The sequence below is a fragment of the Dromiciops gliroides genome, chromosome 4, assembly GCF_019393635.1.
Source record: "Dromiciops gliroides isolate mDroGli1 chromosome 4, mDroGli1.pri, whole genome shotgun sequence".
Classification (NCBI taxonomy): domain Eukaryota; kingdom Metazoa; phylum Chordata; class Mammalia; order Microbiotheria; family Microbiotheriidae; genus Dromiciops; species Dromiciops gliroides.
The window spans coordinates 207,532,253-207,549,607 of record NC_057864.1 but is presented as its reverse complement, the minus strand read 5'-3'; the positions used below and the strand labels follow the sequence as shown (position 1 = coordinate 207,549,607).

Here is a 17,355-nt window from a genome sequence, read left to right as displayed (position 1 = left end):
CTTTTCCTCTGATTGGCTACTTTTTTCCAGAATCTCCATTTTTAAGAAGGATACCCAAACCAGCAAGTTTTATTTTTCTCCAGACAGTACTCCTGACCTGCCAAACTCTTTTTACCATGTCCTTGGATGGGTACTCCTCTATACTTCCTCACCATCCATTTTTCAGCTTCCTTTTATGTGCTGTCTTCTCCCATTAGAATATAATCTCCTTGAGGGCAAGATTTGTCTTTCTTTCTTGTTGTATTTGTATTTCTAGTGCTAAGCACAGTGCCTAACATACAATAAGTGCTTAAAAAATGTTTGTTGAGTTGAATTGACTTGCTATCCAGAATGGCTGGATCAAAAACATAGGATGCCTGTATTCCCGTAGTCTCTCCCAAATTTGTTATTTACTTCTGTCATCTTTGACAATCTGAGGGGCAGCTAGGTGGTGCAGTGGATAAAGCACCAGCCCTGGATTCAGGAGTACCTGAGTTCAAATCTGGCCTCAGATACTTGACAGTTACCAGCTATGTGACCCTGGGCAAGTCACTTAACCCCCGTTGCCCCACCAAAACAAACAAACAAACAAACAAAACCAAAAGACAATCTGATAGGTGTGACAAGGAATCTGAGAGTTCCCTTAGTTTGAATTTCTCTAAGTTATTTGAAACATTTTCATATAATTGATATTAGCTTTGATATCTTCCTTTAAAAATGTTATCCACCTCCAGAGGGAGATCCAATGAACTCACTACAGATGGAAACATACTTTTTTTCTTTCTTTTTCTTATTTGTTTGCTTTGCAACATGACTAATATGGAAATATGTTTTGTGTGACTTCAGGTGCATAATTAATATATTGCTTGACTTCTCAACAAGTAGGGGAGGGTTGAGAAGAAAAGAGAATTTGGATCTCAAAAAATTTTAAATTAATATTAATAAGTTAATTAAAGATTAAAAAATGATTCCTGCTTTATAGTACAGTATGAGATGTAATAGTGAAAGACTCCTTTCCTTCTCATTTATTTCATTATTGTTATAGGCCTGGGGTACCTCAGAAGTTTTCTGGGGAACTCAAGGAACCTTCTCCTTGAGAAACTAAACCAAAGGACAGATACAGACACACCTAAAAACCAGTCTCCCCCACACATTAAGCAGAAAATCCTATTAGGTATGGCTGCTGCCTGAGTGGCACCAAGGGGACAGAAATAACTCCAAAAGTCCTCTCATTCAGACCTTTATTCATGCTTTCCCCACTCCCAAAGAGGATTTTCCATTGTCAGGAGGTGATCACCCCCATACATCCAACTTCTCCAAGCCCACCCCCAATAAGGGCTCAGGCAATCACCCCATCTACAATCTATAAAACCTATGGTCTTTTTCCTGCTCAGGAGATAGATAAAGAACCATCTCTCTGGAACTATCTCCCCTTGAGACTTGTCTTTAGGTTTTCCTTTCTCTAGCACCCAAATGAAATATTATTTTATTCTAATTGGATTTGTGTGTGAGACAGTATAATTCTTCAAAGAGGAATTCCTAAGGAAGCCCACACCAACCATTTCCCCTGTAACAATTATTATCCTTGAGATTCTATACCTTTTTTCCTCCATAAGAACTCCATTATTTTTAGCACTAAAAATAATCTATTGGCAATATAATTGATGACTGAATAAATTAATATAGATAATATTGTCAGCTTTATAACATTGGCTTAACCTACTTAGGAATAATTATTTTTGTCTGTCCTTATTTGTTTATCTTTATATTTTTATTTAGTTGCATAAAGTCAAAGATGGAATGCTCATAAAATTTTCAGATGACACTAAGCTGGGAAGAAATGCTAACACAATGGACAATAGAATCAGAATTCAAAAAGATCTTGACAAGCTCAAATTTGGATATAATAGGATATTATTCTATAAAAATAATCTTTAAAAAAGGGGGGCAGCTAGGTGGTGCAATGGATAGAACACTGGCCCTGGAGTCAGGAGTACCTGAGTTCAAATCCAGCCTCAGACACTTAACACTAACTAGCTGTGTGACCCTGGGCAAGTCACTTAACCCCAATTGCCTCACTAAAATAATAATAATAATCTTAAGTCTTAAACTTGAGTTCCAACAATCAACTTCACGACTATAGGAGGGCAGAAGCATTACACAGAGGTTTGTCTAACAAAAATCTGGGGATTTGATTAAAATGCAAACTCAAAATACATCAACTGTGCAATATAACAGATTTCAAAAAATGTACTTTTGGGCTACATTTTGTGACAATGAAAAATTGAGAGACATAGTTTCTGGGTAATTTGATCGTTTTATTAATAAGGCCAGCAGGTTATTAATAAAAGGATGGTCATCTAGCCATCTCTTTTAGAGCAAAGACAATCATGGGGGCAGACTCACTCTTCATATACCCTTCAAAACAGTAGGTGGTTCATCAAACAACAATCAAATCTAATTGGTTAAGGTAATTGGAGGTGGGCTGTATTAAAATGAAGGGCTTACCAGACCACCCATACTTTAGGCTATCAATCCAAAGAATCTATACCCTTTTCAATGGGGGAAAGGGGTGAGTGATCCCTGAACAGAAGTCTTTGCTATCTAGACAAAAAGATCTATCTTCACCCAAGTTTGAGTAGAACACGATGAGCTTTCCCACTGTAGATTAAATTCCATGCATGGTTGGGTAGGGTCTGACCAAAATGAGGAGAGTTAATGCAATCTCATTCAGTAATGTCCTCCAGGAAGGAAGGGATTTTTTAAAAGTGAGGAATTTAGGAGAAGGGGAGAGTCTCTGAATTTCCCCAAAATATTGGTTATTAATAGTCATTTCTCACAATTGAAGAGAATAGCTTCTATGCCTTAAGGAGATGGTAATCCCTTTTTACTCTGCCTTGCCAGAGCTGACTTAAATTGTTATGAACATCACAGTTTAGGTAGGACATTGCTGGAGAGTTTTTCATATGGATAACTAAGATGGTGGAGGGCCTTGAGTCATTGCCAGATGAGGATCAGTTATAAGAAATGGAAGTATTTTACCTGAAGAAGGGAGGACTCAGAGATTATAATGTTATTCGAGCATATTTAGAGCTGTCAGGTATAGTAGAGTCAGCGATGTGCTCAACAATTAGCTCTCCAGTTTCATCTGCATCATTTACATTTTCTCTATCACATTTTTAAATCTCAACAATCAATAAAACCATAATTCAAATCTCAATTTGGAGGATTTGCCTATTCCAAGGTGTAAATCCTTATACTGAAAACTTAACAATCATCTTTTGAGAGGCTGTACCAGTGGAATCTAGCATGACCCTGAGTAGAGATTAGTCTTGTTCTATTTGACTCCAATATACAGAACCACAATGATGGGTAGAAATTGCCAAGAGGTAAATTCACATTTAATCTTAGGAAAAACTTACATATAATTAGAACTGTCCAAAAGCTGAGTAAGCTTCTTAGAGAGATAGTGGGTTGCCCTTACTTGAAAGTCTTCAAGCAGAGTTTGAATATGGCATCTTGTTAGCTCTGCTGCAGTGTGGATTCCTTTCATGTATGGGTTGGGTGAAGTGGCTGCTGAGGTCCCTTACAACTTTCAAAATTCTTTGATTCTGAGGAATTATGTGATGCTGCTATAATGGGGGTTGACTGGAGCATAAGAACATAAGCAAGGGCAGCTAGGTGGCACAGTGGATAAAGCACCGGCCCTGGGGTCATGAGGACCTGAGTTCTGGCCTCAGACACTTGATACTTACTAGCTGTGTGACCCTGTGCAAGTCACTTAACCCCAATTGCCTCAAAAAAAAAAAAAGAACATAAGCAGATATTCCCTTCCTAGTTTCAGTTAGAGCAATCACATAGAAGCTAGGAATCAGCCTACTTCTATCGATGATGACTAGGTAGGACAGGTAGGTAACAGTGGAGAGAGCACTTGGTCTGGAGTCAGGAAAAAGAGAATCTGACCTTAGATGCTTACAAGCTATGGTGACTATGGAAAAGTCCTACCTCTCAGGGCTATTGTGAAGATCAAATGAGATAATTTAAAAGTGCTTATCATAGTGCCTGGCACTTAGTAAACACTATAGAAATGTTAACTACAGAAATTTTAATTATTATTGTTATTATTATAGATGACAATAAAGAGTTCTCAGCCTGGAGTCAGGAAGACTCACCTACCTGAGTTCAAATCTGGCTTCAAATACTTACTTGCTGGGTGATCCTAGGCAAATCACTTCACCTTGTTTACCTTGGTCTCCTCATCTGTTAAATGAGCTGGAAAAGGAATTGGCAAACCATTCCAGTATCCTTGCCAAGAAAAGCCCAAAAGGGGTAACAAAGTCAGACACAATTGAAACAAATGAACAACTGGTAGAATTCATTATTCAAGGATTGCTGAGTCAAAACCCAGAATTTATATACAAGGAGGGACCCATCCATCAATGATTTATTCTTTTTCTCTTGACTTGGAAGTAGGAGGGCCGTTTTGAGCTGCCTCCCTTAGAACTGGCTTGGGTACAGGTTGATTCCCTTCCACCCAGCATTGGTGACTGTGAACACATTGCCAACTCTGTCTCTTTGCATGGTGTATCCTGAGATGGAATTGCCCATGTTGTGATCTTGTGAATTTCTACTGCTCTAAAAATTCTGGGAGGTGACAACTACAGCATCAGTAACTCTTTGCATGCTGTCTCCTCCATTAGACTGTGAACTCCTTAAGAGCAAGAATTGTTTGTGTTTTGACTTTTTTTTTACCATCCCTTAGTACAGTGACTTGTACATATTATAAGGACCTAATAAATGCTAGTTGACTGATTGATTGACCAAACCCAAATGAAACAGCAGGTATTCAAACAGGCTGCCACAATGAGACACTTTTGCAGTTACCATGACTAGAGTGCTCTCTTCTGAGTAAAGTCTTAGAAGCCCCTTTATTTAGAATGTTATTTTCCCAAATTACATGTAATTTTGACATCAATTTTTAAAAAAACTTTGTGTTCCAAATTCTCTTCCTCCCTCCCTTTCCACCCCAACAAGAACTTACGTTCCTGGAATGCTCTGGCAGGTCCAGGACCTGGAAGTGAGGGCATGAGAGCCCTCTCTGGAAGTTGTCCTGGGTATTAGTTGCTAGAGCCCCAGGTCGAGAGGACAAAGTGCTCCAGTCACCTAAGGAGCAACCGTCATCCCACCACCTCCCCATTTTCCTCCTCATCCCCCTGGAGCTTGCCACCACCTCCACCTCTCCCTGCCCAAGACCCTTCACTACAATGAAAGCTACCATCTTCTTGTCCTTGCCTGACCTCTGATTCTCCCTGCTGCTTTTGATAACTTGGATTTTCACTCCAATAACAGCTGAAATAGCAAGTCTTTATAGTGGAAATATGGATAAAATTTTAAACAATGCAGATGTTGCTTTGGTTAATTTTTATGCTGACTGGGGTCAATTCAGCCAGATGTTGCATCCAATCTTTGAGGAAGCCTCCAATGTCATTAAGGAAGAATATCCAAATAAGAATCAAGTAGCGTTTGCCTAAGTAGATTGTGATCAGCACTCAGAAATGCCCAAAGATATAGGATAAGCAAATACCCTACTCTAAAACTGTTCTGGAATGGTATGATAATGAAGAGAGAATACAGGGGTCAGAGATCAGTGACAGCAATAGTGGATTACATCAGACAACAAAAAAGTGACCCTATTAAACAAGTTCATGACTTGGAAAAAGTCAAATTTCTTGAACATAGTAAAAGAACAAGCATTGGATATTTTGAACAAAAGGATTTTTGACAATTATGAACCTTTACAGCTGGATTCTCAGCATTTTTCAGCTATAATAGAATTAAAACAGGCCTTGTTATCAGCACCTGCACTAGGACTTGCAGACTACAGTAAGTCTTTTACTCTTTTTGTACATGAACAGAGCTACTCCTGTAGCTTCTGAGGACCTGAATTAGGACCATTCCAGCACCCAATAGCTAATTATTCTACTCAATTTGATTCTGTAGTTGCTGGAGCACCACCTTGCCTTTGGACCGTGGTGGCTACTGCTCTTTTGGTAGAAAAAGCCTGCAGGGTTAGAGTGTGTATGTTATTGCCTCCTTGAGCCAACTCTGATGACAGTAAGGTCTTTGAGCCAATTCTGATGAGTGTAAGGCTCATTCACTTCCCCACTCCTCCCCCATCTCTCCCTCCATTCCATAAGCTGTTTCCTGCTTCTTTCATGTAAGATTTCACCCCATTCTACCTCTCCCCTTCCCCCTCCCCCAGTGCAATCCTCCCCCGCTCAATTTTACCCTAAAGATGTCATAATGGGGCAGTTAGGTGACACAGTGGACAAAGCACCCACCCTGGACCCAGGGGGACCCGAGCCCAAATCTGTCCTCAGACATAAGACCACCCAACCCTCAACACCCCACAAAAATGTCAAAAAAAATGCTTTACAGAAATCATCCCTTCATAATCAATTCCTAACTGTGCCCTCTGTCTAAATTTATTACTATCATTTGCCCTAATACTGAGAAAGTTCTTATGAGTTAGAAGTATCATCTTCCCATGTAGGAATGTAAACAGTTTAACCTTTTAACATTCCTCATTATTTCTTTTTCCTATTTACCTTTTTATGCTTCTCTAGGGTCTCACATTTGAAAGTCAAATTTTCTATTCAGTTCAGGTCTTTTCATCACAAATGCCTGAAAGTCCTCTTTTTCATTGAAGTCTCATGTTTTCCCCTGAAAGATTATAATCAGTTTTGCTAGGCAGGTGATTCTTGGTTGTAATTCCAATTCCTTTGCCCTCTGGAATATCATATTCCATGTCCTCTGATCCTTTAATGTAGAATATACTAGATCTTGTGCTATCCTGACTGTTGCTCCACAGTCCTTGAATTGTTTCTTTCTGACTGCTTGCAATATTTTCTCCTTTACCTGGGATCTCTGGAATTTGGCTATAATAATGCTGGAAGTTTTCATTTTGGGATCTTTTTCAGGAGATGATCAGTAGATTCTTTCAATTCCCATTTTACCTTCTGCTTCTAGAATATCAGGGCAATTTTCCCTGACAATCTCTTGGAAGATGATGTCTAAACTCTTTTGTTGATCATGGTTTTCAGGTAGTCCAATCATTTTCAAATTATTTCTCCTGGATCTATTTTCCAGGTCAGCTGTTTTTCCAAGAAGATATTTCACATTGCCCTCTATTTTTTTGTTCATTTTGGTTTTGCTTGATTGTGTCTTGGTTTCTCATAAAGTCACTAGCTTCCATTTGTTAAGTCCTAATTCTTAGGCAATTATTTTCTTCAGAGAGCTTTTCCATTTGACTTTTCAAGCTGTTGACTTTTTTCTCATGACTTTCCTGCATCACTCTCATTTTTTCCTCTACCTCTCTTACTTTGTCTTCAAAGTTCTTTTTAAGTGCCTCTATGACCTGAGACCAATTCATATTTTTCTTGTAAGCTGTCAATTTAGGAGCCCTGATGTTGCCATCCTCTTCTGAGGGTGCACCTCATTCTTCCTTGTCACTAAAGAAACTTTCTGTGGTCAGCATCTTTCTCTGTCTTCTCATTTTGTCTACCTATTTCTTGACTTTTAACTCCTTCTTAAAGTGGGACCCTTTTCCCAGACTGTACTGTCCCAAGCTTCAGTGGTTCCAAGATTGTACGAGTTAAGGAGGGGTAGGTTCTTCACTTGCCTGGCCTGTGCTCTGGTCTGTAAGTAACCCCAAGCCTACTTGCTATCCAACCAGAAAACAAAATTTTTGTTTCTGTGTGTTGATAGTTCTGGCAATCCTGTGCCCCTCCCCCACCTTGGCTGCTGCCACTCAAGATTTCTTCCAGGTTCTCCACTGGGGAAGATAAATTCAGCATCAGCTCCAGCAAAGACCCCTCTATTCTCCCCTGGCTAACCACTAAGCCCTCTCACCAGACCATGAGCTTAGTTCCAGAAGACATGGCACTTCAGCTGATTTGGAGGCTCTGGGGGTAAATTTCTCTGATGCAGCCTGCCTGGAGCTGGATCTATGTTGGTGAGGTTGCAGGGTTAGGCTCCACTCCCACCCTAGTACAGCAGACCCCTCCTGTATCTGGGTGGGTAAATTCCTTTCATCTCTTCCAAACTGGCTATGTTTCTCTTTTTATCACCCACACCTACCACGGATCCTGTATCTCCTGCTGAGTTTTTCTGACTCTGAAGATCAATGTATACAAAACTTTTCATTTGCCTTTTCAAATGCAACCATGCCCTAAGGCCATGAAAATTGCCTTGGAGCTTAGATATGGTTCAAGGAGTTACTAAGGAATGAGAGAAGTGGGAAAGCAGAGGTGATAACCTTTACCCAACATTCCTGCCTCCACAGCAAAACATCCCTGTCCTCCTTAAAAGAAATTTTTAAAAAATACCAATATCTTATTTTTGTAAAGATAAGAGAGGCTTTACTGTGAAGACAAAAATGCTAGGCAAAAGTTATTACTATATATTTAGGGTGTTGTGCAGATAGGTGAAGTGGTCCTCAGTGTCATAATAGGGCAACATTTCCAGAATTAGAGAAAGATGTGTGTGTATGTGTAAGTGTATAATATACATTTATATATCAACCAAGCTTCATTTGTCTTGCAATCACTAAATTGGTTCTGAAAATGTTCCTCTATCAAGGAATTACTTGTGCACAAGTTCTAATAAGAATTTAAGTAAAAGGTTTTATTATTTGGCACACAGAGGTATGGCTGGGAGAAGTCTAAATTTCAACTCCCAGGGTGGAACAGATTTATGGTGTGTTCCTTAATCAGTCAGCACATAGAGGTATGGCTGGGAGAAGAAGTCTAAACTTCAACTCCCCAAACAAAGCGTTATGGGGGAAATGAGTTTGGGGTTGGGTTAGGGGTTGGGGTTCTTAGGAATTCCTCTTTAAAGAATTATACCCTTGGGGGCGGCTAGGTGGCACAGTGGATAAAGCACCGGCCCTGGATTCAGGAGTACCTGAGTTCAAATCCGGCCTCAGACACTTGACACTTACCAGCTGTGTGACCCTGGGCAAGTCACTTAACCCCCATTGCCCCGCAAAAAAAAAAAAAAAAAAAAAAAGAATTATACCCTCTTGCTCACAAAAGCAGTGAAATTAAGATGGTAGTTTATTTAGGAGCAAAGGAAGGGAAGGGAAACCATGAAAGAAATCCTTGGACTTCTCGTGGGGAGATAGGCACAAAGCACGTGGCTCTGAGGTACCAATCTCCTCGAGCAAGAGACTGGCAAGTACTTTTATAGGGGGCTGATGGGGGTGGACCATCTGCCTGTGGAAAGTTCCTTTAGTGAAGGAGGACCATCCCCCACTGGTGGTAGCTGGGGGAATTGGGTGAGGGGTGGCTACGGATCTATCAAGCCATCTCTCTCTTCAGGATACAAAGGCAGCAGCCACATTCAAACTTATCTCCCCACAGGTAAGGGAGACCAGAATGAAGGGTGGAGGTCCAAAAGCTAGCTCAGTCCAAAGTGGTTCCACTTATCCCTCTAGGCTTATCTGTCCTATGGTTTAGTTTCTCAAGGAGAAGATTCCTTGATGTACCCCAGAGAACTTCTGGGGTGCTCTGTACCCCATGACAAAAGGAGAAGATGACAATTTTCTAGAGGAGAGAAGGGGGTGGGGGGAGAGACTTAAGACTGAACAGTTACAGAAGTTTGGAAAATGATGATGCTAGCTATTTGGATACATGAATAATAAAAATTCTACATTTCTAACTTGAGATTGTCACTACCTGGTCCTAATCACATAGCAAGCACAATTGGCTCCCAACTAAGCTCATGTTATAAATTCAAGGCACCCAGCTTTCCGGGTGACTGTTTTGTTATCTGTTTGACTAACCACTATCTGGTTAATTTACTACATTGCTTTTCCAATGAAAGAGTAATCTCTAACTAACCCCAGCATGTTAATCAACCATATTTCTCCTAGGTCAGAATGTCCCCCTCAGGATCAAAGCACCCCTAACCAGACCCAGGCAAAAAAACAACAACAACAACAACAAACTTTGCAACTTACACCCATTGTTAATGGCTCTGCTCTCTCTGACCAAATTAACAAATCTTTTCACCATCCAAATGGCAGTCCTTCAAATATTTATTATGTACTCTCTAGGTCTTTTCTAAAGGAGAAACATCCCTGTTTTTTTCAAACTATCTTCAAATGAAATGAACTCAAGGACCTTCACCATCTTGGTCACTCTCCTCTGGACATCTGCAACTTATTAATGTCCTTCTTAAACTGTGATGCCCAGAACTGAACATAATACTTGAAAGGGGGTGTGACCAGGTTAGAGTACAATGGAACTATTTCCTCCTTATTCCTGAAGCTTTGTTTTCTTAATTCAGCCCAAGATCATGTTAGTAGTTTGCTTATTTGTTTATTGGTGGGGGGAGGGCATAGGGGGCTGCATTACACTGCTGACTCACATTGATCATATATTTTTTTTAGACAAACTCTTGTCTAACCCATATATTTCCCTACAGTGATCTATGACATAACGAGAACACCTGAGAATCTTTAGTGGAGAAAATCTTAATTAGTCCTCATAAAATTTAGGAGTAAGACCAGTTATTTTATTTTTTTCTAAATGTTGAATATTATAAAAGAAATTATATTTTGGTGTCTCCCAAATAAAAGTCACATTAATGTAACTGAATCACTTTTCTGAGGCTCCAGCCATCACTTGGAAATCTGCACCTTCTTTTTTTTTTTTTTTCAGATAAAGGAACTAACAAAAAAATATGCTTCAATCTGTATTCAGATGCCATCAGTCCTTTCTCTAGATAGATTGTATTTTTCATAAGTCCTCCAAAGTTGTCTTGGATCATTGCATTGCTGAAAATAGCCAAGTCATTCACAACAGACCATCTTACAATATAGCTGTTATTTTGTAGACAGTACATTTCACTCTGCATCAGCTCATATAGGTCTTTCCAGATTTTTCTGATAGTATCCTATTCATCATTTTTTTATAGTTAACTACACTTATATAGTACTTTAAAAAAAGATTTCCTCACAATAAACCCATGAGGTTGATTATTGTAACAACAGAAATAGATAACATTTATATAGTGCCTTATACCTGATAAAGAACTTTCTTCACGATAGCCCAGAAAAGGAGACAGTGATTAAAGCATTGGCCCTGGATTCAGGAGAACCTGAGTTCAAATCCTGCTTCAGACACTTGACACTTACTAGCTGTGTGACCCTGGACAAGTCACTTAACCCTCACTGCCCAGCAAAAACAAAAACAAAAACAAACCCAATAGCCCAGCAAAGTAAGTACCATATGTTTTATCATCAACATCATCAATCAATCCTCATCTTCATCCAATCATCATCAATCCATCATTCCATAGTAGACTTTTTTTTTTTTGCTAGGCAAGAGACAATGCTGCCTGGTTTTATTCATTAATAGTATGAATTCTCCTTGCATTAAAAACAAAACACTAAACAACTGATACTCAGACATAAAATATATCTCTCCTGCAGCATTATAACTGATGTACTTTTTTTCTAGCTTATGAAAATTATATGGGGATTATATATTTCTACTTTCTACTCTTAATTAAGGTTCTCTTACCATCATTTCTTCATGAATTTGCTTGGCATCCTTGTGCAGGGGTCATGCTAATATTCTCTGTATCATTCCAATTTTAGTATATGTGTTGCTGAAGCAAGCACACTTACCATCATTTCTAAACAATAATCACTATATTTAGGAATGTAAAAAAATTGCAAGAAGAAAGGAACACTTCTACACAATATAAAGCCATTTAAAAAGTAGTATCCTATCTGGGATGCTCTATCAACTTGCACTCATACTCTTAAATTGGATGTACAGAGTGGCTCTACTACTCTCAACCTTCAAGAGTATATATGTTGGGGTAGCTAGGTAGAACAGTGGATAGAACACCAGCCCTGAAGTCAGGAGGACCCAAGATCAAATCCGGCCTCAGACACTTAACACTTACTAGCTGTGGTGACCCTGGGCAAGTCATTTAACCCCAATTGCCTCACCAAAAAAAAAAGTATATATGGCATCACCCTCCTACAACCAAAGTTCATGAGCTCCTATCCATGTGCTTCACATTAATAATTAGCCACTGGGCACAATTAGCTCTTAGCAATGGCATGTACTAAGATGGCATGGTAAAAACAGCAGCTATAAAAACATTCCCCTATAAATTTGGGTGCATTCTTCCAAAATATGAACAGTGTGGTAGTGAGGTATACATGTAGGATACACATATGGCAATGATAACTCATAACTCCTGGTAATGCCAGGCCTAGAAGTCCTTTCTCTCTAAATAGGGTCCCCACACAGTTCCCCTTGTGTATAACATCTCTGCTGAGTTGGTTGCCAAGCTAAACTCTCAGGAACAATTTCTTTCCATAGTCCAACTTTCTTCTCTGCTGCCAGGGGTCATCATTCTTGAGCTGCTTCCTCCCTTGGTGACTGCCTATCTGTGTCTGATAGGAATTCTTGCTGGATGGAATGTCTCTTGCTAATTGAATAGGTTAGATCTCTTTTAATGCTATAGGGTCAAAAGAGGAGAGAGGAAGGGAAAGGAGGAGAAATTCTCTCCTCTCCCCTTGAATGTGCCTCCTCCACAAACAACTTATAATGTCTCTATCTCTTAAATTCTCAAGGTCATCTTCAAGTCTGAACACATCCATTTTGTTGACTTTGATGCTCAGTCACCTATTAAGGAATGGAAATCATAAAGTGGAAAAGGCAGCCAGGAATCTAGGAAGAAGCTTGAGTAGTTGAATCCATATTCCATCTGGGAGCAAGAGCCGGGTTGGGGAAGGGACACATATACCCTCCCTCCACACCCCTCATGAAGAGTCTAGAGACAGAATCAACTGCTTCCTGCTTAGGAGAGTTGAAGCACAAGACTGAGACAGAAGTCATCTCTTCTTTTAACTGATAACAGTACTCTACTCCTCTCCCAATAATATAAGGCAGGGAGAGAACCAAGACCAATACGGGGTTTGCCATATCATACCAAAAGACCATATCTTTTTAGGCCTCAGTAATGGTATACTGGAGTCAGCTCATACAGCTTTCAAGAGCCAATTGTTAAATTCTCAATATGAGCATTTATACTTCAGAAAGACTACAAATAGTACAAATCAAGGTTGATTTATTTTCTTGTTGATTATCACCATCACTTAAAGTAGTGGAGAAAATGTTAATAATGCAGATTAAACAAAAGTATATCAAGTCTACTCTTGGGCGGGGGAGGGGTAGCTAGTTGTTAAACATTAACCCGCACATCTGGATCACTGCAAATTTGGAAGCAGATAGAAAATTCATTTCCAAAATAACTAAATTCTGAATCACACATGTGGTCTTCTAGATGTAGAGAGGGAATGTCTGGGCATGCCCTTTACAACCCACATTACAAAAATAATAACAGAAGGCTATATGAAGGACTACTTCCTTTAACCACACCCAGCCCAGCTGTGTAATTGACCTTGAGAGGCCTGTGTGTTCAAACTTTGGTTTGACTCTGATGTGATTTTTATTCTATCCCCTTGTGGCAGTGACTTAGCCTTTTCCTCACTTCAGCTCCTTGAAGGAAAGGGCTGGAATACTGAACTTAGCCAGTCTGGCCATAGAGAAATCAGGAAAATAGGAGAAGTATATCAGTGCAAAATAAGAATATTCCACAAGGGAAAAGGAAGGCATAAACTTAGCTATGGTTGTCTCCACACGGAGTTTTAGTGAATCAGGAATCCAGTGAGATTTGCTCTCCATATGATCCTCATTTCTCAAAGGAAGGCATTGAAGACGTCTGACCAAGTGGTCCCTATAGAGGAAAAGCAGTGTCAGTGGATGGGGGGTAGGACAAACAGTGATGGGACCTGATACTTGGAAAAGAAGAGAAAGGGAAGAAGACAAGAATGCTAGAATAAAAGGATGGGTAGATGTCATACTCCCAAGAATATAAAACAAAAGCAAGACTCATGCAGAAAAAAGGAAAAATGAATTGACAATCTAAAAAAGACACAATACAATGAATAAATATAATGTCCTAAAGGATAAACATCTGAAAAACCCCAATGGGGGTAAAAGCAAGACAATAATCTTGGGAAGGAGCTTTTTTAAAAAAAAAATTCTAAAAGCCCTCAAGAGCCAACTGTTAAATGTCACACACAGCACAGAAATAGCATGGAGCTTGTATATAAGAAAACCTAAACAATAAAAACATTGTTCTAGTTTCTTCCACAGATACTATAATTTCCTGTTAGGGTCTTTAAACTATTTCTTCAATTTGAGAGCATCTGTTAATTCTGCTTGAATAAACAAATGAATGGAAACATCATCCATCTTTCTCCCCAAAAAGATTCCCAGTGGAATGGTAGCGGCACAATGGAGACATAATGAAGAAATAAAATATTGTAGAACTTGGAGCTATTTGGGGATAATGCCTCAGAATGTAAGGGTTTGCTTGTTTTGTTTTTCAAAACCAAAGGGTCTCTCCCTTTTAGGGAAAAATGGGTGCTGCCAACAACAGAATTTCAACAAATACTTAGGAATAAGAAATAGTCAATTTCATTTCTTTCTTTCTCAGATTGTCAAATACATAGTGTTCTTAAATCAACAATTACTACCCAGGACTGATATATATCTTGCCACCGGACCCAGATGGCTCTGGAGGAGTGAGGTTGGTGACCTTGCACAGTCCTTCCTCACTTAAATCCAATTTCCAGCAAGTCATGACATCACCCCAATGTCACGGGGTATCACCCTTTGAGAACAAAGGACAAACAACAATAACAACCAACGTGTTACAACTGAGTAAGTTGTTTCATTTTATATCATCAAAAAAATATTCCCCAATGCAAAGTGAGTCACTGTTACCAAACTCTTTCTATATGCACTCTTAAGAACTAGATTCCTAAAAAAAAAAAAAAGAACTAGAATCCTTATTTTGTGTTACCTCCTTGCTATGTAATAGTGGGGCTTCAAATCCTTATTCATCTTACAAATGTCCTCTCTCTACGAGCTCTCTTTTGGTAGCTTACTTTATTATCAGAAGTAATTAATATTTATGGATTAACATTTCTGTACGTGTGTGATGTTACATGACTGGTTTAGTCTAAAAGTGGTAGGTATGTACTATGGAGATAGCAGCAATTAGCCCCAACCTGAAAGCTTAGCATTTCCAGCTTCTGGAGTCAACACAACTCCTAGAGAAGGAAAAATAAGGACCCACATATCCAAAGAGCCACTCCCTTAGTGTGGGGGCAGTTAAGTGGCCAGCAGGGTATCTGCCCTGGAGTCAGGAAGATCTGAGTTCATATTCTGTCTCAGACATTTGCTAGTTGTGTGGCCCTAGGCAGGTCACTGAACCCTGATTGGCTCAACCAAAAAAGGAGGAGGAGGAGGAATAGTTTGAGTAAGCTTTTTTTGGTTGAAGTGCCTGGGTGTTTTTCTTGTATATTCCTTTTGCCTAGCATAGTTCCTTGGATCTAATAGACACTTAATTATTTCTTGAATTGAATCTCTCACATTTCTGCCCCTCCTCTGAGTTTTTTTTTAATATTTGACTTTGGTCCTATTCATGATTGCCCACTCAGGAGGTTCGGCCTAGCTCTGGCCTTCACATCATTACTGCTTCTATCTGATCATTTTCGACTATGCTTCCAGTTCTGGTGTGGTGATGATATGGGGGAAAATGGGGTACGGGTTGGTGGGAAGGAGTTGGGGTTCTTGGGAATTCCTTTTTAAAGAATTATACCCTCTTGCACACAAAATGTAGTTAGAATAAGGTGATAGTTAATTTAGGAGCAAGGGAAGGGAAGGGTGGGGGGAGGGAAACCATGAAAGAAATCCTTGGACTTTTCATGGGGAGATTTGGCATAAAGCACATGGCTCAGAGGTACCAAATCTCCTCGAACAGGAGACTGGAAGGTACTTTTATAGGGGACTGATGGGAGTGGCCCATCTGCCCGTGAAAAGTTCCTTTAGTGAGAGAGGACCATCCCCCACTGGTGGTAGCTGGGGGAATTGGGTGAGGAGTGGAGGACCATCCCCCACTGGTAGTGACTAGAGGAATTGGGTGAGGGGTGGCTACGGATCCCTCTTCAGAACACAAAGGCCGCAGCCACACCCAAATTTATCTCCCCAGGGTAAGGGAGACCAGAATGAAGGGTAGGAATCCGAAGCTAGCTCAGTCCAGTTTGGTTCAGCTTATCTCTCTAGGCGTTATCTGTCCTCTGGTTTAGTTTCTCAAGGAGAAGATTCCTTGGTGTGCCCCAGAGAACTTCTGGGGTGCTCTGCACCCCATGACAGTATCCTCCTGACCCTAAGAAAAAGTTCAAGGGCTACAGAGCTCAAATAGGCCCCACCCCTTCCTAATGGAGCTGCTGTTCTGGTCAGATATTAACCACTGACTTTCTATCATTTACTATCATGGTAAGGACACTGACATCAGAGATACATATAGGTCAAATTGCCAAGTCAGCATGCAGTCAACCTTGTCTCTTGTTCAACTCTAACATTGTATCACCGTTCTAGCAGCTATTCATTAGGACCATGTCCTCTATCAGCAAAGTCCCAACATTCAGTCCTTGTCTTGTTTCCTCCTCTGTGCTGTAGTCCTTCTTATGTTGTTCTGCCCCTATAATATAATTCCTTTTTGCCATTATTTCCAGAAACTTAAGGAAACTTGGACTCCAAAACATAGACCCAACAGCTGACTCCCTGTTATTTGCTGCCAGATCTAACAATGCTAATTGGTTGACTATATTTCTTCCTGAGGTCAAACATTAGGTTACCTAGACACCATGCTCTATAAACACCTAGTGGGACACAACTCTTTTTTATCTCCACAAGACTTTCCTCAATATTGCTATATGTCTACTTGCTTGGACTTCTGCCTCTGGCCTCGACACAGAACCCCCTAACAATATACTTTTGTCTGAATGCCCATTACTAAACTCCATGGATGTTGGCCTGTCTGGCTCTCTTCCAGTCACTACAGCCAAACTACACTGACACAACACCTTCCTGTACAGACTTTCTATTAATCTCCATGGCTAAAACTTTCCTGAATCAACTGCCCTTCTATGACCTAGACTATTACAACCCAAACTCAGGAAATGTTTATAACTGTAATATCATGAATGGTCTACTCACTTGTACTTTCTATACAGAAATATATCATAAAATAGTCCAGATAAACTTAAATTTTATTCAACAAGAAACTTCTTATAGCCAATGTTAAAACAAAATATTCTTCTTAGTATTAATAGTGTATTCTTTTGGGGGGTTTTTGTGTGGTTTTTTTGTGGGGCAATGGGGGTTAAGTGACTTTCCCAGGGTCACGCAGTTAGTGTCAAGTGTCTAAGGCCGA

At 39.8% G+C, this 17,355-nt stretch overlaps 1 non-coding gene across 1 annotated transcript; it reads right to left on the bottom strand.

Moving 5' to 3' along the window:
- Nucleotides 1-11,561: 11,561 nt before the first annotated feature.
- LOC122726990 lies at nucleotides 11,562-11,668 on the bottom strand. The gene has a single exon (XR_006352977.1). It is a non-coding gene; the product is annotated as a U6 spliceosomal RNA (small nuclear RNA).
- Nucleotides 11,669-17,355: the final 5,687 nt, after the last annotated feature.